Source organism: Taudactylus pleione, unplaced genomic scaffold (genome assembly GCF_031769625.1).
Source record: "Taudactylus pleione unplaced genomic scaffold, aTauple2 ptg000156l, whole genome shotgun sequence".
Classification (NCBI taxonomy): domain Eukaryota; kingdom Metazoa; phylum Chordata; class Amphibia; order Anura; family Myobatrachidae; genus Taudactylus; species Taudactylus pleione.
Window position 1 is genome coordinate 7940990 of NW_028284558.1, and position 17051 is coordinate 7958040.

At 45.8% G+C, this 17051-nt stretch overlaps 1 protein-coding gene across 1 annotated transcript in view; it reads right to left on the reverse strand.

Annotated features, from left to right (window-relative positions):
- LOC148521625 (sodium channel protein type 2 subunit alpha-like) overlaps positions 1–17051 on the reverse strand; it is a 250848-nt gene that overhangs the window by 72328 nt on the left and 161469 nt on the right. The window lies entirely within an intron of this gene.

A 17051-nucleotide genomic window follows, 5' to 3' on the forward strand; every position in this document is an offset into this window, starting at 1 on the left:
CCACAACATACTGTACTCACATTAGAAGCCTCATAACACAACAGTATGATGTGTTTTTGGGGAACCCTGCTTGTTTCTCTCAATCTGTGGTTTGCCATTTGCCTTTTACCTTTTATTATTAGAAAGTAGTGTGCTCCTCCTTCACTGTCTCCCCACTGCACATATACACATAAGTATATGGAGGACACTAGGACAAAGAGTCTGCAGGGAGGTGCATCCTCCAGTCTGATGTGCTCCTGCACATGTAACTGTATCCATTTTATTACTGTGTGAGAGTGTCACATGTAACAGTGAGTACAGCTGTACCTGCTACTTATCAATAAACCAACACCACTGGTTAAGTAACTGGGCTGCTCATAGTTTGAGTCATCTGCTGGTGTGTGCTTATATAACTCTGCAGTATCAACACCTGCACCAGGGGCGGCCTGACATCTGCCCCCCAGGCCGTTACAACTTTGAAGTTAGGGGGCCCGCCGGCTGGCTGCATCACATGCCCGGTGGCCAGGAGACAGAGAGAAGAAGTTCCCCAACCGCTCCATTTATCCTATTCATACAGTCAGAGTGGCCAGGGAGTTTCTTCTATCTATCTCCCGGCCACCCAGGGGCGGATTGGGAAAGTGGGAAGGTTCCCGCTGTGCAGGTCCCATCCACCCTCTGCTGAGCCGGTTCATACCACCTGCCAGCCCGGGCTGAATTATATGCAGCGCTTCCGGGACTGCCTTCCACTGTGGAATGCAATCCGGAGTTGTTATCTGCTCCGGGTGCCGTTAGCAGGAGCAACTAGGCTGATCAACCACATTGCAGCAGATTAACAGAGAGAGGGCAGCGGCCAGCAACACTGATGGGGGAGCGAGTGCCAGCAGGGTCACATGGGCCCAGTAATGCAGGAGGAGTAGAAACCACAGATACCAGCAACCTCACTGTGGATCCCAGCAGCTGGAAAAGGTGCTGTGGCAGTAGGAGGGGAGCTGGAGGCCGACACCACCTGGATCAACCCAGGAGTAGTGGGACCTGGAAGTTGGAGAGGTGAGGGGGCGAGCAGTTTCACACAGCTGCTGAGGAGGGGGGTGGGGGGAGAACATTTGGGATGGAGCATTCTTTTTTGTAGTTTATGAGTGTCTCTGCCTGCAGCCACCTTACAGCTGTCATCCACTGCTACCCAGTCAATAACTGCGTCTTCCCATCACCCACTATCTCTGTTACCCTCTGCCTCTCTCTGTCACTCGCTGCCACCCTCTTCCCTCTCTCTGCCACCATCTCCCTGTCAGTCACCCTCTGCTACACTCTCCCCGTCAGTCACCCTCTGCCGCTCTCTCCCTGTCAGTCACCCTCTGCCACCCATTCCCTGTCATTCATCCTCTGCCACCCTCTCACCGTCAGTCACCCTCTGCTGCTCTCTCCCCATCAGTCACCCTCTGCCACCCATTCCATGTCAGTCACCCTCTCACCGTCAGTCACCCACTGCCTCTCCCTGTCACCCTCTGCCTTCCTGGTCAGTCACCCACTGCCTCCCTGTCAACTCTAACTTCCCAAGTCACCCAATGCCTCTCCCCGTGTAATGGAGGAGGGAGGCCCAGAGCATGTTTTAGCACCGGGCCCACCACTCACAAGTTCTGCCACTAATGGCCGGGAATGTCCCTTCATATCAGAAGCCATCCTTGAGCACTGGAACTCCCCGGCTGAGCGGATAGAGTGTTGCCCTGGGATAGGCTCCATTCCCGGCTGACCCTGGGATCTCCATTTCCTGTCGGGGGTCAGTGTTTTATTTTTTCCTCTGGGGGCCAATATTAATTTTTTCCTGTCAGGGACCATTGTGTTTTACTTATTTTCCTATTGAGGCTAACGTGTTTCTTTGTTTTTTTCCTATAAGGGACAATGGCCCTCATTCAGAGGCGGGCGCAAGAAGCGATCGCTCTCTCTGAATGAGGGCGGCCGCTTGATTTTGTAAGTGCGGCCTCCTGGTCGCTAGCTAAGCTGTGGGTTACCACCTACAGCTTAGCGACCGACCAGGGTGATGGTCGCGATGGTCAAGACCATCACGACCATCGGGGCTTGCGACAAGACCCTAAGGTTGGGTCTCGGCAACCGCAAGCCCCAGGGAGCTTCCTGCTCTGATCGAGCAGGAAGCTCCCCACTGACATCATTGCTGATGTCAGTGCGGCCACCCACAAAACGGCAAGCGTTCGCTTGGGAACGCCTCCGTTTGTGTAGCCATCCCCTTCGCTCCGCCTACAAAATGGGGTGAGATGTCGATCAACATCGACAGCTGCCCCTTTTGTAGTGAGCTCCAGAGCGAGAGAAGTTCTCTCTCGCTCCGGGGCTTGCGCACGCGCAGTGCGTGCGCAGGGCCTTAACATCGACCCAGTTGCGAGCGCTCATTAGACCCAATGTGTTTTATTTTTTTTTCTGTATGGGCCAACATGTTTGTTTGTTTTTTCTGTGCTTTTATTTATCTGTGGGAGCCAATGTGTGTGTTTTTTACTGTGGGGGCCAATGTAGTTAACTGTTTTCTTGTGGAGACCAATTATTTTTCCCTGTGGACACCAATGTGTTTCTTTTTTTTTTTTTTTTTTTAGGCCAATTTGTATGATTTTTCCTGTGGGCCAATGCATTTTTTTTTTGTGCAATGTTTTTTGTCTGCACATGCGTCTCAGTTGCACCGCGGATGTATCCCGATGGAATCTGTTTAGAATTGTAGTATAGTTTTAGACGCATGCACCAAGAACTGTATTAGAAATGTGTTGGGCGTTCCTAGGCAGTTACAGGAGATTGGCTAATCAGACGCAGATGTAACGTATTCTGGGAGTGTTGCTGAAAGTGGTTGCGAATATAGAGATGCTGAATTGCTGACATTGGAGGCCCTACTAAGACGGATTATCTTCACCTAGCATAGGTCTGGTTAAAGTTACAATGGTGTGACCGATGGTGGCGTCTCAAGATGCACAAAGCATGATTGCTGTGTCTGTAGACACTAACAGTGGTCGTCTCAGTACGTGAATATTAAGATGAACAGATGTACACAAGGGAAGGGCATTGTGTGACATGAGCTTGAAGTTAAAAACACATCTGCGCCCAACTAAGAATCAGCTCCTATGAGGAGTCATCCCGCCCCCTTGACAGACTCCACCCCCTCAGCAGACCCCACCCCAATTAGGGCTGTTTACATAATTTTCCCGGGCTGGTTTTCCATCCCAATCTGCCCCTGTGGCCACCTGTCACATACCTGTGATGCAGCCGCAGCGTCGGTCTGTGTTTGGCTTAGCAGAATGCTGATTGGTGGATGGCTCTAGTCTCATCCACCAATCACAGTGGTGGGATGCCTCCCCACACTAATTGGTGGATGGCTGGAGCTATCCACCAATCAAAATTCAGAAGGCTGCAGGAAGACATGAGACAGAGGGACTGATTGCAGCAGGGTAAGTATCAGGGCCGGATTATAGAAGGGCCCCCACACACTCTCCTCAGACTCCCCACTACTAATAAATAAAACAGGAGTACAGAAGTTAGCTGTCTCCGCTCTGTTCCTCAGCTGTTTCCTAACAGCGGCCGCCGAGGAGCTTCACCACACCACAGTCAGAGTCTTACGAGATGATGACATCATCTTGCGAGACAGTGACTGTTCTCAAACCAGAGCCGAAGCTGCAACACAGAGAACTAGAGCTGAGTCAGATACCCAAAGGCACCATTTTACTAATTTCCTCTTAGGCTTGTCGTCAGCATTCCCCCAGTGGAGCGCAGCTGTGCAGCTATTGTAGCAGACCATCGACAAGCACTAGAGAGCTGACAGGTTGGTAGCTCGCTGCCCCTCTCTCTTTCACACAAATTTGAGGCAACATATATATATTTATGGATTCATGTATGTAAATCTGAGTTTATACACATATACATATACTGTATATATATATATATATATATATATATATATAGCAGCATCTCAAAAAAAAAGAAAAACCAGCGCACTTATGCATATTTAAATAGCGGCTTCCAAAAATTTGGGGTACTTTCAGTCACATATTAAAGTGCATAGTGCAAAATAGTGATACATTACAGACTGTACAGGAGCCAAAATGGAGCCATGATGATGGTATAGCAGCAGCCCGATGGCCGTTTTGGTGCTCAGCGGCACCTTCGTCACAGGGCACAAAACCAGCTAAAACTGTAGACCCAGAATACCAGTATAAGCCAGCCCAATGTGCAACTTCAATTAGATACAACACTCACCTGCTGAAAATATCCAATCCATCTCCATGTTGCCTCGTGTACGCAGCGTCTCACAAACCGGAAGTCCCGGAGGTGACGCGTGCGTGTCACGGGCAACACTGGAGGAAGTCTTGCGTTCCAGCTGCCGGAAGCCAAATACGGCAGCTGGGCTGAAAAAAGAGGGTGTTCATTAACCACCAGCAATAATAACCTATAACCTCGGTAACAAGACCGAGGAAAATAGTTAATTCATAATTTGTAGAACACCATCAAAAAACTGATATCATACAGAAATAAAAAGAGAAGGATCAGGTGAGTTTAGAAACCCATTGCAGTTACACAAAGGAAACAATAACTATAAAAATACATTAAACAAACATAATATATATATTCTCAACCACAAATTCTGTGAAGAAAATTAACAAAAAGCGAAAAAAAACTAGAAAAAGCAGAGGACCACAGGCAATAGTTAAAGAAAACACAATTGGTGACACTATAGTAAACCTGTACACTAGCATACCCCATAACATGGGGTTAGATGCTATAAGACAAATGATTACATCTAATCCACTTTATGTAGGTCCACCTGTTGATTATTTACTTTATGTAGGTCCACCTGTTGATTATTTACTTTTATTAATTTATGTTATTTTACATAAAAACTACTTATTCGATAACACATTCTTCTTGCAACGCCATGGCACCGTGATGGAGTCAAATATGGCCCCTTCATATGCGAACCTATTGAAAAACAACATATCATGTCCCTTCCATTCGCTCGATTTATATAATTTTTTGTGAGATACATTAATGACGTTTTTCTTGTATGGACTGGTGGCCAAGAGCAGCTCAGTTTTTTTGATGCATTAAACAACGTCAGTGATGACATTAAGTTTACATTGCATTTTAGCAGCAAACAGATTAATGTGACAGTTGAGATTTCTTCTGGACAGTTTGTTACGACTGTCTATACCAAATCAACTGATAAAAACACCCTGCTGGCAGCCGACAGTTTTCATCCAGCACCTCTAAAAAGGGGATTACCATACTCCCAGATGGTCCGAGTAACCAGAATCATTTCAGATCGATTCAATTTATCTCAAGCCTTGACTGACGTGGGGAATACATTTTTACAACGAGGATATGACAAAAAAGACATTCAGGAGGCAATTAACAAATGTCTAAAACTGGACAGACATGAGTTGTCAACAAGAGAACAACCAAATGAGAAAACAGGGAGATTTATTTTTTCAAGTACCTTCTCAATCGGGTCACATATTATCAAACGTGCATTTAAACAACATTGGCATATTATCCAAGCGGACCAAATTTTGGGAGCTTTGAGCCAAGAACCGCCATTATTTTGCTTTAAACGTAGCAATAACATCAAGGATGATATGACATCTTCCAAAATTGGAACAAAGGCTCAGCATAACTGGCTATTTCTAAAAACTGGCTCATTTCGCTGTGCTGGATGTACAAATTGCCACTTTATGCTTACAGGGGACAAATTTTGTGATCCTTCATCTGGGCGTTCTTTTAACATCAGTTTGACATGCGAAAGCAAATATGTAATTTATGCTATAGTTTGTCCTTGCAAACAAATCTCTGTCGGCAAAACCATAAGAATACTGAAAGAGCGGATTGCTCTTCATAGATCATCAATTAAAAAGGCCTTCATAGTCTGTGATGTCAATACCCCTCCAATAGCAAGACACTTTGAGGAAAAATAACAGAGTATGCTCGATTTTAAAGTTGTCCCCATTGATCATATTGCCCCTCTTAAACGTTGAGGTAAACAAGAAAAACTTCTGCTTCAAAAAGAAACACGATAGATTTATGACCTAAACTGTCTGGCACCAGCAGGGTTAAACGAAGAAATCAATTTGACGTGTTTTCTTTAACTATTGCCTGTGGTCCTCTGCTTTTTCTAGTTTTTTTTCACTTTTTATTAAGTTTCCTCATGGGAATTGTGGTTGAGAATATATATATTATGTTTGTTTAATGTAGTTTCATAGTTATTGTTTCCTTTGTGTAACTGAAATGGATTTCTAAACTCACCTGATCCTTCTCTTTTTATTTCTGTATGATATCAGTTTTTGATGGTGCTCTACAAATTATCAATTAACTATTTGGCTCGGTCTTGTTACCGAGGTTATAGGTTATTATTGCTGGTGGTTAATGAACACCCTCTTTTTTCAGCCCAGCTGCCGTATTTGGTTTCCGGCAGCTGGAATACAAGACTTCCTCCAGTGTTGCCCGTGACAGGCACGCGTCACCTCCGGGACTTCCAGTTTGTGAGACGCTGTGCACACGAGGCAACATGGAGATGCATTAGATATTTCCAACAGGTGAGTGTTGTTTCTAATTGAAGTTGCACATTTGGTGGGCGTTTTGCCCTTTATATACTGGTATTCTGGGTCTACATTTTTAGCTGGTTTTGTGCCCTGTGACGAAGGTGCCGCTGAGCACTGAAACAGCCGTCGGGCTGCTCCTATACCATCATCATGGCTCCATTTTGGCTCCTGTACAGTCTGTAATGTATCACTATTTTGCACTATGCACTTTAATATGTGACTGAAGGTACACCAAATTTTGGAAGCCGCTACTTAAATATGCATAATACTAATTATTTTTGCATTTAAAACAAAGGTGTGCTGGTTTTCCTTTCTTTGGAGATGCTATTTACGACTAAGCACCCTATATTTATATATGGCTGTGAGTGTGCGATACTTGTCGCTCTCTTGATATATATATGTATATATATATCAACACACATCAGTATGTATGGTCAAACCTCGTGAAGAATTATTAACATCCAAGGAAGTAACATTAGAAAGTGATGACCACCATTTACGGATGACTTGGGTCGATCAATTTAATACACAAAGTGATAAATTTAAAAAAGCAACAAAAAAACATTGGTCCATTATTACTTCCGATGCAGAACTTAAATTACAAAATAGCAGGGTTATGCCCTGCTATACACGGGGTCGTAACATCAGAGACTGGCTAGTCAGGACAGACATATCGGGCTTTAATAATAGTGACCATAGTCACCCAAAAAATGGGTGTTTCAGATGCCTGAACTGCCTGACCTGTCGTTACTTAACTGTCAGTGATTCTTTTAGCCACCCACATAGTGGCAAGAGATTTTCCATTAGACATAGAGTGACTTGTACAACTAATTATATTGTGTATCTCCTTACCTGCCCATGTGGGCTTGCCTATGTGGGTAAGAAGGACAGGACTCTTAGGGAACGCATGGCGTTACACCGGTCAGCCATCCGTGCCGCCGCCATTGCTGGTGGTAGTGACCAACCGGTGGCACGCCACTTTGCATTGGCTGGTCACAGCGTGGCCATCATGAAATACATTATTATCGACCATATCCCCAAACTTATACGGTGTGGTGATAGGTCAGTTAAACTATTACGCTGCGAGACCCGCTGGATTTATCGTTTAGAGACCATGGCCCCAAAAGGCCTGAATGAGAGTTTGGGCTTGCACTGTTTTCTATAAGATATATTCTTTGGAAATGATTTAAATATAGATCTGTTTCTATGCATGCTATCTATGTATATTTTTAGGTGACGATCGGTCTGTGGATCTTTATTATGTAGAGAGGTCCATAGATTCTACTTAGATATCATGTTGATTTACATTTGTTGTGCATTGCATGGATATCATTGTGGTTTCCCTGAACTACTGAGGATTTCTTTACTCATCACGAATTTAGTATAACTTTGTATTATTTTTTTATATTTTTCATTTATTTTTCTGATCATTGCGGATGATTGAGCAATTATATAAACTAGTGCATATATTTCCCTGTCAATGTTGATATTTAAATATTTAATGGTGGTACTAAATATAACATTCGATATAGTGACAGCAAATGTACATGTGCCTGATCAATAGCGGATACACACTGTAGATCTCATTTAGGGCTCTATTTATTACAATCCGCATATGTAATGAAGATTGCAGTGTGATATTATCGACTGAATTCACATTGCGTATCCAGGCAATATCACAGTGATTTACTACAAATCCCTTGCAGGGACAGAGCTTGCGTTACAGCTCTGTCCCTGCAAAACCCCTCCTCACACTAGTCACGGTATTTTCGCAAAAAAAATACAGTGACAAAGTGCCCACGCATGCGCCGATCGGCCGCCACTGCTACCACACCCGGCGCTAAGCCCCGCCATGTCGTTAAGCCCCACCCCCGTGATCGCGGACCCACCCCCCGCGCCCACCCCGCGACCCCCCCTCCCTTAATAGCACTTACCTGCAGTCATCGGTGCTCCGGTGATGTCTTCCATGCCTCCGGTCAGCTGATATCCCATACTGCACTGGGACACGATCACCTGATGACTGGGCCGCAGTGCACCATGGGAGACCGGAGGGAGAACATCACCGGAGCCGAACCACCGGTCCCTGGAGTCAGGTAAGTGAATTTTTGTTTTTACTATATTTTTTTTGCAGTGTATCAGCTTGCGGTCTATTTAGACCACACAGCTGATCACTGGGACCGGCTCCGGGCTCTGCTCTCCCCGTTAGAGCAGAGTAGGAGCCCGGTAATTGGGGGAGACCCTGGATAACGCCACCTCCAGGTGGTGTTATTATCACAGGGCTTTCCCCAGTATTTTTTTACTATTTATTTTTAGTAACTTTGGTCGGATCACATTTCCCATTACAATTATGGGAAATGCGATCTGCTTACTAAAAAAATAAATGATACTTAGGGGTTGGAGTAGAATTTTACGAATTCTACTCCAATTGCCCTGTAATAACTATAGGTGATACTAAAATAATGTGAAAAGGGTGTGAAAACACCCTTTTTCACTTTATTTTAGTAAATATAATGTTAATAAATAGAGCCCTAAGACAGACTAATGGGTCATACAATAAGTGCAATATTATATGTGAGAATTATTTCAACTTATGGATCTATATTTATGCCTTAATGTCACAATATTACTGTTTTTAATATTGTTGTTTTTTTAACTTGTGTACAGCGGTTCCTATGGCTATGGACCCGGGGTGATGACGTCACATGTGAGAGCCATCTCTCTGGAAATTACCGGAAGCCAGACGCTGAGCTACACGTGGTGTGGTGGAGGTGTTATAAAGTAAGTAAACTTGTTTATTTTATCTTTGTACCTTGAAAATGGACTAGTAAATTACTCCGAAACATTGGAGCTTATCAATCTGCTTTTGACTACATTTATTCATACCTGAGTGCCGCCGTTTGCAACATATATACTGTATATATATATATATATATATATATATATGTGTTTGTGTGTGACATATATATATATATATATATATATATATATATAAAATATACAAACTCGACACTCACTTGGTTTTCAAACTGCAACTCCTTTAAATACAGGGAATGTTGGTTCCAAAATATTGCAATGATTTGTTAAGCTGGCCACCACTTCACGGTCATTCCCATCTGGCCAGTCCCTACACTGATTCTCAGATAAATGATCTTGGTCAGCCACCTTTGGCTCAAGCTTGCATACATTTTAAACATGACTATGGGTCCTGACTTAAAGAGACAGGACCACACCCAGGGATATCAGTTAATAAGCACCTGGAGAAAGAAAAAAAGTTTGTCTTCCATTTGAAAAACAGGGTGCCCTAGAGAATCAGTGTAGGGACTGGCCAGATGGGAATGACCGTGAAGTGGTGGCCAGCTTAACAAATTATTGCAATATTTTGGAACCAACATTCCCTGTATTTAAAGGAGTTGCAGTTTGAAAACCAAGTGAGTGCCGAGTTTGTATATTTTTAATGTAGATGGTGTGGTCACATGCCAAGGGCACCCCAGATGGTTGAGTGTCGTGGATTAAGCCTATCGTTTAATATATATATATATATATATTAGGGATGAGCGGGTTCGGTTCCCTGAGAACCGAACCCACCCGAACTTCGGGGATCCGGGGCGATCCGAGCCCAAGCTCGGATCTCCCTGTCTGCCCCGGATCCCTCTCCCGAGGCAAAACCTCGAGATCTGCTGTCGGATCTCGAGGTTTTGCCTCGAGCGGCCATTTTTAAAAAAATGCCTTTGCCTTTAATGGGCAAAGTGCTGATTGGCTGACAGAGCCGTCTGTCACGGCTCTCAGCCAATCAGCATTATGGTGCTCATTTGCATGTAGCACGGACTCGTGAGATCCGTGCTACATGCATCTGTGTGACTGACAGTGACACAGAGCACAGATGGGTCAGTGAGACCCGTCTGTGCTGCTGTGTATTTCAATGACACAGATGCACGCACGGACCAGGAGATCCGTGCTACTTGCACCTGTGTCATTGACACAGAGCACTGACGGGTCCGTGAGACCCGTCTGTGCTGTTGTGGTAAAAAAAAAAAAAAAAACCTGTGTAAAAAAAGAAAAAAATGGCGTGCCCCCCCCCCCCCCCAAAAAGAGCAACCAGCCCCGGGCATTAGTGACCCAGTGCTGGGTGTGCTTAAATACAGGGGACAAACGACGTAGGGGTCCCCTGTACTTAAGCACAACCAGCACCGGGCTAGTCAGAACCAGCGCTGGTTGCCAAAATACGGGGGACAAACGACGTAGGGGTCCCCCGTATTCTGCGCAACCAGCTCTGGGCTCTGATCCAGTCCTGGTTCTGGAAATACAGGGGAAAAAAATTAGTAGGGTTCCCCTGTATGTTCCAGAACCAGCACTGGACTTTTTCTAGCGGGGGGCTGATGCCACAGCCAGGGGAGCACTTTCACCGGGCCCCCCAGCCGCAGCATCAGCCCTGACCGCTAGTCAGCCTAGGCCGGGGATCCCTGGAGAGCTGGGGACCCCCCCAATAAAGGGGTCACCCTCTCCAGGGCACCCCAGGCCCAGGCTGATAGCCCGGGGCTATCCCCGCCACCCCTGGTGGCGGTGGGTGGCGGGTTGATTGTGTGGTGTGGTGTAAATAATGAATATCAAACATTGTCTTTACAAGTAGAACTGCAAGTCCCAGCAAGCCTGCCCCGCATGCTGGTACTTGGAGAACCACAAGTACCAGCATGCAGGGCATTAAGGGCCCACTAGTACCTGTAGTTCACCTGTAAAAAAATGTTTAAAAAAAACACAGGACACACACACCGTGACAGTATAAGTTTATTAAACATACATACACACACACACACATGTACACATACTCACCTATGTAACCTGTAGCATCGGTCCACTTGTCCGGTAAAGTATCCATAGGGGACCTGTGAAAAAAAACATACTCACCATCTCCTATGCGAGGTTCTGTCCTCTTCGTTCCAAAGTAGGCATCCCCGGACTTGGCAAAAAAAAAAAACGAAAACGCGATCCACGAACTTAGTACCGTTCTATAGAACGGTACTTCCCGAATGAGAGCTTAGCGGCGGGGTATCACCATGGAAACCCCGCTGCTAAGCATTCATTGGCTGAGAGAGGTCATCTCCCGTCTCTCAGCCAATGAACGGCTCCCTCCATTGTAGTCAATGGTGGGAGCCGCAAGGTTATTAAAGTTTACCCTGCGGCTCCCACCATTGACTACAATGGATGGAGCCGTTCATTGGCTGAGAGACGGGAGATGACCTCTCTCAGCCAATGAACGCTTAGCAGCGGGGTTTCCATGGTGATACCCCGCCGCTAAGCTCTCATTCGGGAAGTACCGTTCTATAGAACGGTACTAAGTTCGTGGATCGCGTTTTCGTTTTTTTTTTTGCCAAGTCCGGGGATGCCTACTTTGGAACGAAGAGGACAGAACCTCGCATAGGAGATGGTGAGTATGTTTTTTTTCACAGGTCCCCTATGGATACTTTACCGGACAAGTGGACCGATGCTACAGGTTACATAGGTGAGTATGTGTACATGTGTGTGTGTGTGTGTATGTATGTTTAATAAACTTATACTGTCACGGTGTGTGTGTCCTGTGTTTTTTTAAACATTTTTTTTACAGGTGAACTACAGGTACTAGTGGGCCCTTAATGCCCTGCATGCTGGTACTTGTGGTTCTCCAAGTACCAGCATGCGGGGCAGGCTAGCTGGGACTTGCAGTTCTACTTGTAAAGACAATGTTTGATATTCTTTATTTACACCACACCACACAATCAACCCGCCACCCACCGCCACCAGGGGTGGCGGGGATAGCCCCGGGCTATCAGCCTGGGCCTGGGGTGCCCTGGAGAGGGTGACCCCTTTATTGGGGGGGTCCCCAGCTCTCCAGGGATCCCCGGCCTGGGCTGACTAGCGGTCAGGGCTGATGCTGCGGCTGGGGGGCCTGGTGAAAGGGCTCCCCTGGCTGTGGCATCAGCCCCCCGCTAGAAAAAGTCCAGTGCTGTTTCTGGAACATACAGGGGAACCCTACTAATTTTTTTCCCCTGTATTTCCAGAACCAGGACCGGATCAGAGCCCAGAGCTGGTTGCGCAGAATATGGGGGACCCCTACGTCGTTTGTCCCCCGTATTTTGGCAACCAGCGCTGGTTCTGACTAGCCCGGTGCTGGTTGTGCTTAAGTACAGGGGACCCCTACGTCGTTTGTCCCCTGTATTTAAGCACACCCAGAACTGGGTTACTAATGCCCGGGGCTGGTTGCTCTTTTTTGGGGGGGTGCACGCCATTTTTTGCTTTTTTTACACAGGTTTTTTTTTTTTTTTTTACCACAGCAGCACAGACGGGTCTCACGGACCTGTCATTGCTCTGTGCCAATCACACAGATGCATGTAGCGCGGATCTCCCGGGTTCATGCTACATGCAAATGGGCACCATAACGCTGATTGGCTTCCTGTCTGCCACTGCAGTGCCACTCCTAGATGGGCCACGTGTTTGTGCCGCCCACTTGTGTCGCTTAGCATAGTCATCCAGCTACCTCGGTGCAACCTTTTGGCCTAAAAACAATATTGTGAGTTGTGAGGTGTTCAGAATAGAGTGGAAATGAGTGAAAATTAATGTTATTGGGGTTATTAATAGCGTAGGAACAAAAAAAGGCCCATTTTATGTGATTTTAGCGGTTTTTTTTTATTTTTTAAGAAAAAATCCAGATCCAAAACACAAAACCCAGAACCCAAAACACGGAAGGGTGGTTTTGGCAAAACCAATCCAGATCCAAAACACGAAGAAAGATCCAGATCCAAAACCAAAACACAAAACACGAAAAGTGGCCGGTGCACACCCCTAATATATATATATATATATATATATACATATATATATATATATATATATATATATACAGTCATCCACCACATTTGTTTTCCGTAGTCTTCCGGGTCTTTTGGTGTTGCTGAGCTCTCTGGGCTCTCTGGTGAAAGTCTGCAGTTAAAGCACATCTTGTTTGTTTCATTTCAAAGCCATTGTGGTGGTGAATAGAGGACAAAATATGAAAATTCTGTCAATGTCCCAATATTTATGCCTGACTATATATATATATATATATATATATATATATATATATATCCAGGTTCGGCACTTGGCGTACATAGTAGTCAAAACAAAGAAACTTCTTTTATGCTAAAGGAACAAGTTTCTTTGTTTTGACTGCTAGCCGAGTGCCGAATCTGTATACATGTTTGATTGTCTGTAGCGGGCAACACGGCATCATAACACTTGGGAACGAGTGTGCTGAGCCAGAACAGTGTATATATATATATATATATATATATATATAGTAGATTGATAGGGGCCCCCACAAGTTTGTTGCCCAGGGGCCCCCACAGACCTTAATCCAGACCTGGTAAGTATGTTCTACAGTTGGGTCGCCTCATAGATCTGAGGTCGCTGGGCTCCATTTGCAATGAGGTAGGGATCAGAATAGATTTGGTCCATAAGTTTTAATAAAAAGGGGAGGCATATTTTGGGTAAGATGCTTAATGAGAGGGTATCTGTGGCATTTTTTTATTTATAGAGGTATGTCTTTCATTTAGTGCATTATTTTTTAGTGTGGGGGCGGTCATATCTGTGGTAGGAATTTTAATAATGGAGGTTTGGGTCGGTGAAATCTGGAATCGAATTTAAAAATGAAGGGGGAGCAGATTTTTAATGAGCAAGGAGAGGCGGCCAGATTGTGGATCTGGTTTTATGTCTAATTATTCTATAGAGGTCACTGTTATGGTCTCTGTATTGAAGAGATGACACTAGTATAGTTTCTGTATTTTCAGATGGAGCTGGTAGGTTTTGTGTTTCTTAATAGCTCTTTGACATAACAAGTAATTTCTATGGCTATTTAAACCACACCCACATTTTTTCTGCCGCAGTTATTTGGTAGAAAATCGAGGGCCACATGCTTAAAGTTGCCAGCCAGCCCGACCTGCGCACACATAATTTCCAACATTAATCACATTATGATGCTGCTCCCGTCACATGCAGTCCTTTTCTCACTTGCACGATCATCCCAGTGAACAGGTCTCTGCTTCTCACAAGGTCAGTAGACTAATCTCCATCAATAGTCTGTGCTTCTGATAATGTGATTGGCTACAGATTGGGGATATGTTCGGCATCACAGGGGTCGGAATGCCAACGCATACATTACCAGAGACAATATCCTGACACCGGTCAGAATCCGAAGTTGAGTAGCGGGATAAGGGGGAGGATTAGGCACTAAGCAGGGAGGGTTAGGTTTAGGCATCAGGGAGGCGGAGGTTAAGTTTGGGCAATAGGGAGGGAGGTTAGGGTCAGGCAATGGGGAGGGAGGGTTAGGGTTAGGGTAGCGAGAGGGGGAGGGTTAGCATACTGAATAATAAGTGTCGGTATGCTAACTCTGTTGGGATGCCGGCATTGGGATTCTGACCGCCGGGATCCCGAGCGCCGGGATCCCGTACCCAACCCACAGATTGTTCCTTCATGTTCTTTCTGGTTAAAATAAACCCTAAACACAATTTGGTCAAACCACACTTAAATCTGCCCGACAAAGCCCACACACTAGAGAGTTACATCCAATTTCTGAAGGGCAGCTCCATCAAAATCGTAACTATTTGGGAGGTGAATTATGTCTTAATGGATTTCAACTTAGAAATATCCCAGGAGTTGAACACTGAATATTTTATAGTACGTACTGTGGCTTTAGGTCAAATGTGTTTTAAAGAAAAGATACTCAACCTAAGCTACAAGTTGACTTATATAGATAACCAGCGACATCTCCTACCTCTTATTACCGGGCAGTCTGCACTAATGCGATCACTTCACTTTACACATTATAGGGAAAGGCAACTATGGGAACACCTGTTCCTGAATGTGATTCTTCATATCTTCATACATCCGGGTGGTACAGAATTTCTTATTGCCGTAAATAACGGAGATAAGAAATTCTAATTATCCAGTCTCAAACCCGATAATTAATATATGGCTTCATAGTCACAATAATTGCATTCATATGTGACACAGATCCATGACACACAGAGCCCCAAAATCATACAGGTACTGCAGGGTTGAGACCTGATAAAGCTTGTCCAACAGGTGCGATGTTGATAAAGCATGTCCAACAGGTGTGAGCTTGATAAAGCATATCCAACAGGTGTGACCTTGGTAAAGCATGTCCAACAGGTGTGAGCTTGATAAAGCATGTCCAACAGGTGTGAGCTTGATGAAGCATTTCCAACTAGTGTGAGCTTGATGAAGCATGGCCAACACGTGTGAGCTTGATGAAGCATATCCAACAGGTGTGACCTTGATAAAGCATGTCCAACAGGTGTGAGCTTGATAAAGCATGTCCAACAGGTGTGAGCTTGATAAAGCATGTCCAACAGGTGTGAGCTTGATAAAGCATGTCCAACAGGTGTGAGCTTGATGAAGCATGTCCAACAGGTGTGAGCTTGATGAAGCATTTCCAACTAGTGTGAGCTTGATGAAGCATATCCAACAGGTGTGAGGTTGATAAAGCATGTCCAACAGGTGTGAGGCGTAATTGTTCCATAGAGGCAGGGACAGCTTAAGGGGGGGGTGACAGGGGTGGTCGTCCCTGGGCCCCCACACACGGAGGGGCCCCCACTAGCAGCGGAGCAGTCGGTGGCTTGCACCGGAGTCCGCTGTCTGCACCCGCCGCTAGTGTCCCTGCCGCTAGTGTAGTGTAGACCGCAGTGAGCGCGGTCACACTACACAGGGAAAAACACAAAGCCGCCGGCGGCAGCTGTGTGTTTGTTACAGCAGCCAATGAGAGTCAGACAGACTCTCATTGGCTGCTGCACAATAGTGGGAGCCGGCTGGTGTTCACTCATGAGCTCCGCCTTCCGGCTCCCCCCGCAGCGGGTGATGATGGGAGAGACGTCATGACGCTGATGTCTCTTCCATAGCGCAGGAGAAGAGCCAGGACTCGGAGCGGACTGCGGCGGTCGCTTCAGGAGCGGGGATTCAGGTAAGATGTGATTTTTTTTTCCTTTTGAGTGTGTGCAAGGGGCACTGCATTAGGGAAAGGGCGCTACAGGGGGCACTGCATAGTGGGGCCACTAAAGGGGTCACTGTATAGGGGGGTCTGCTTCATGGGGGCACTGGGGGGGTGCTACTAGGGCCAATGCATAGGGGGGACTACTACTGGGGGCACTGTATAGGGGAGGACTACTACTGGGGGCAATGCATAGGGGGGGACTACTACTGGTGGCACTATATAAGGGGCACTGCATAGAGGGGACCACTACTGGGTCTGGGGGCACTATATAAGGGGCACTACTGGGGGCACTATATAGGGGGACCACTACTGGGGGCATTATATAAGGGGCACTGCATAGGGGGGACCACTACTGGGTCTGGGGCACTATATAAGGACCACTACTGCATTATATAAGGGGCACTGCACAGAGAGACGACTACTGGGGGCACAGCATAAGGGGCATTACTACAGGGGGCACTGCATAGGGGGGACTACTA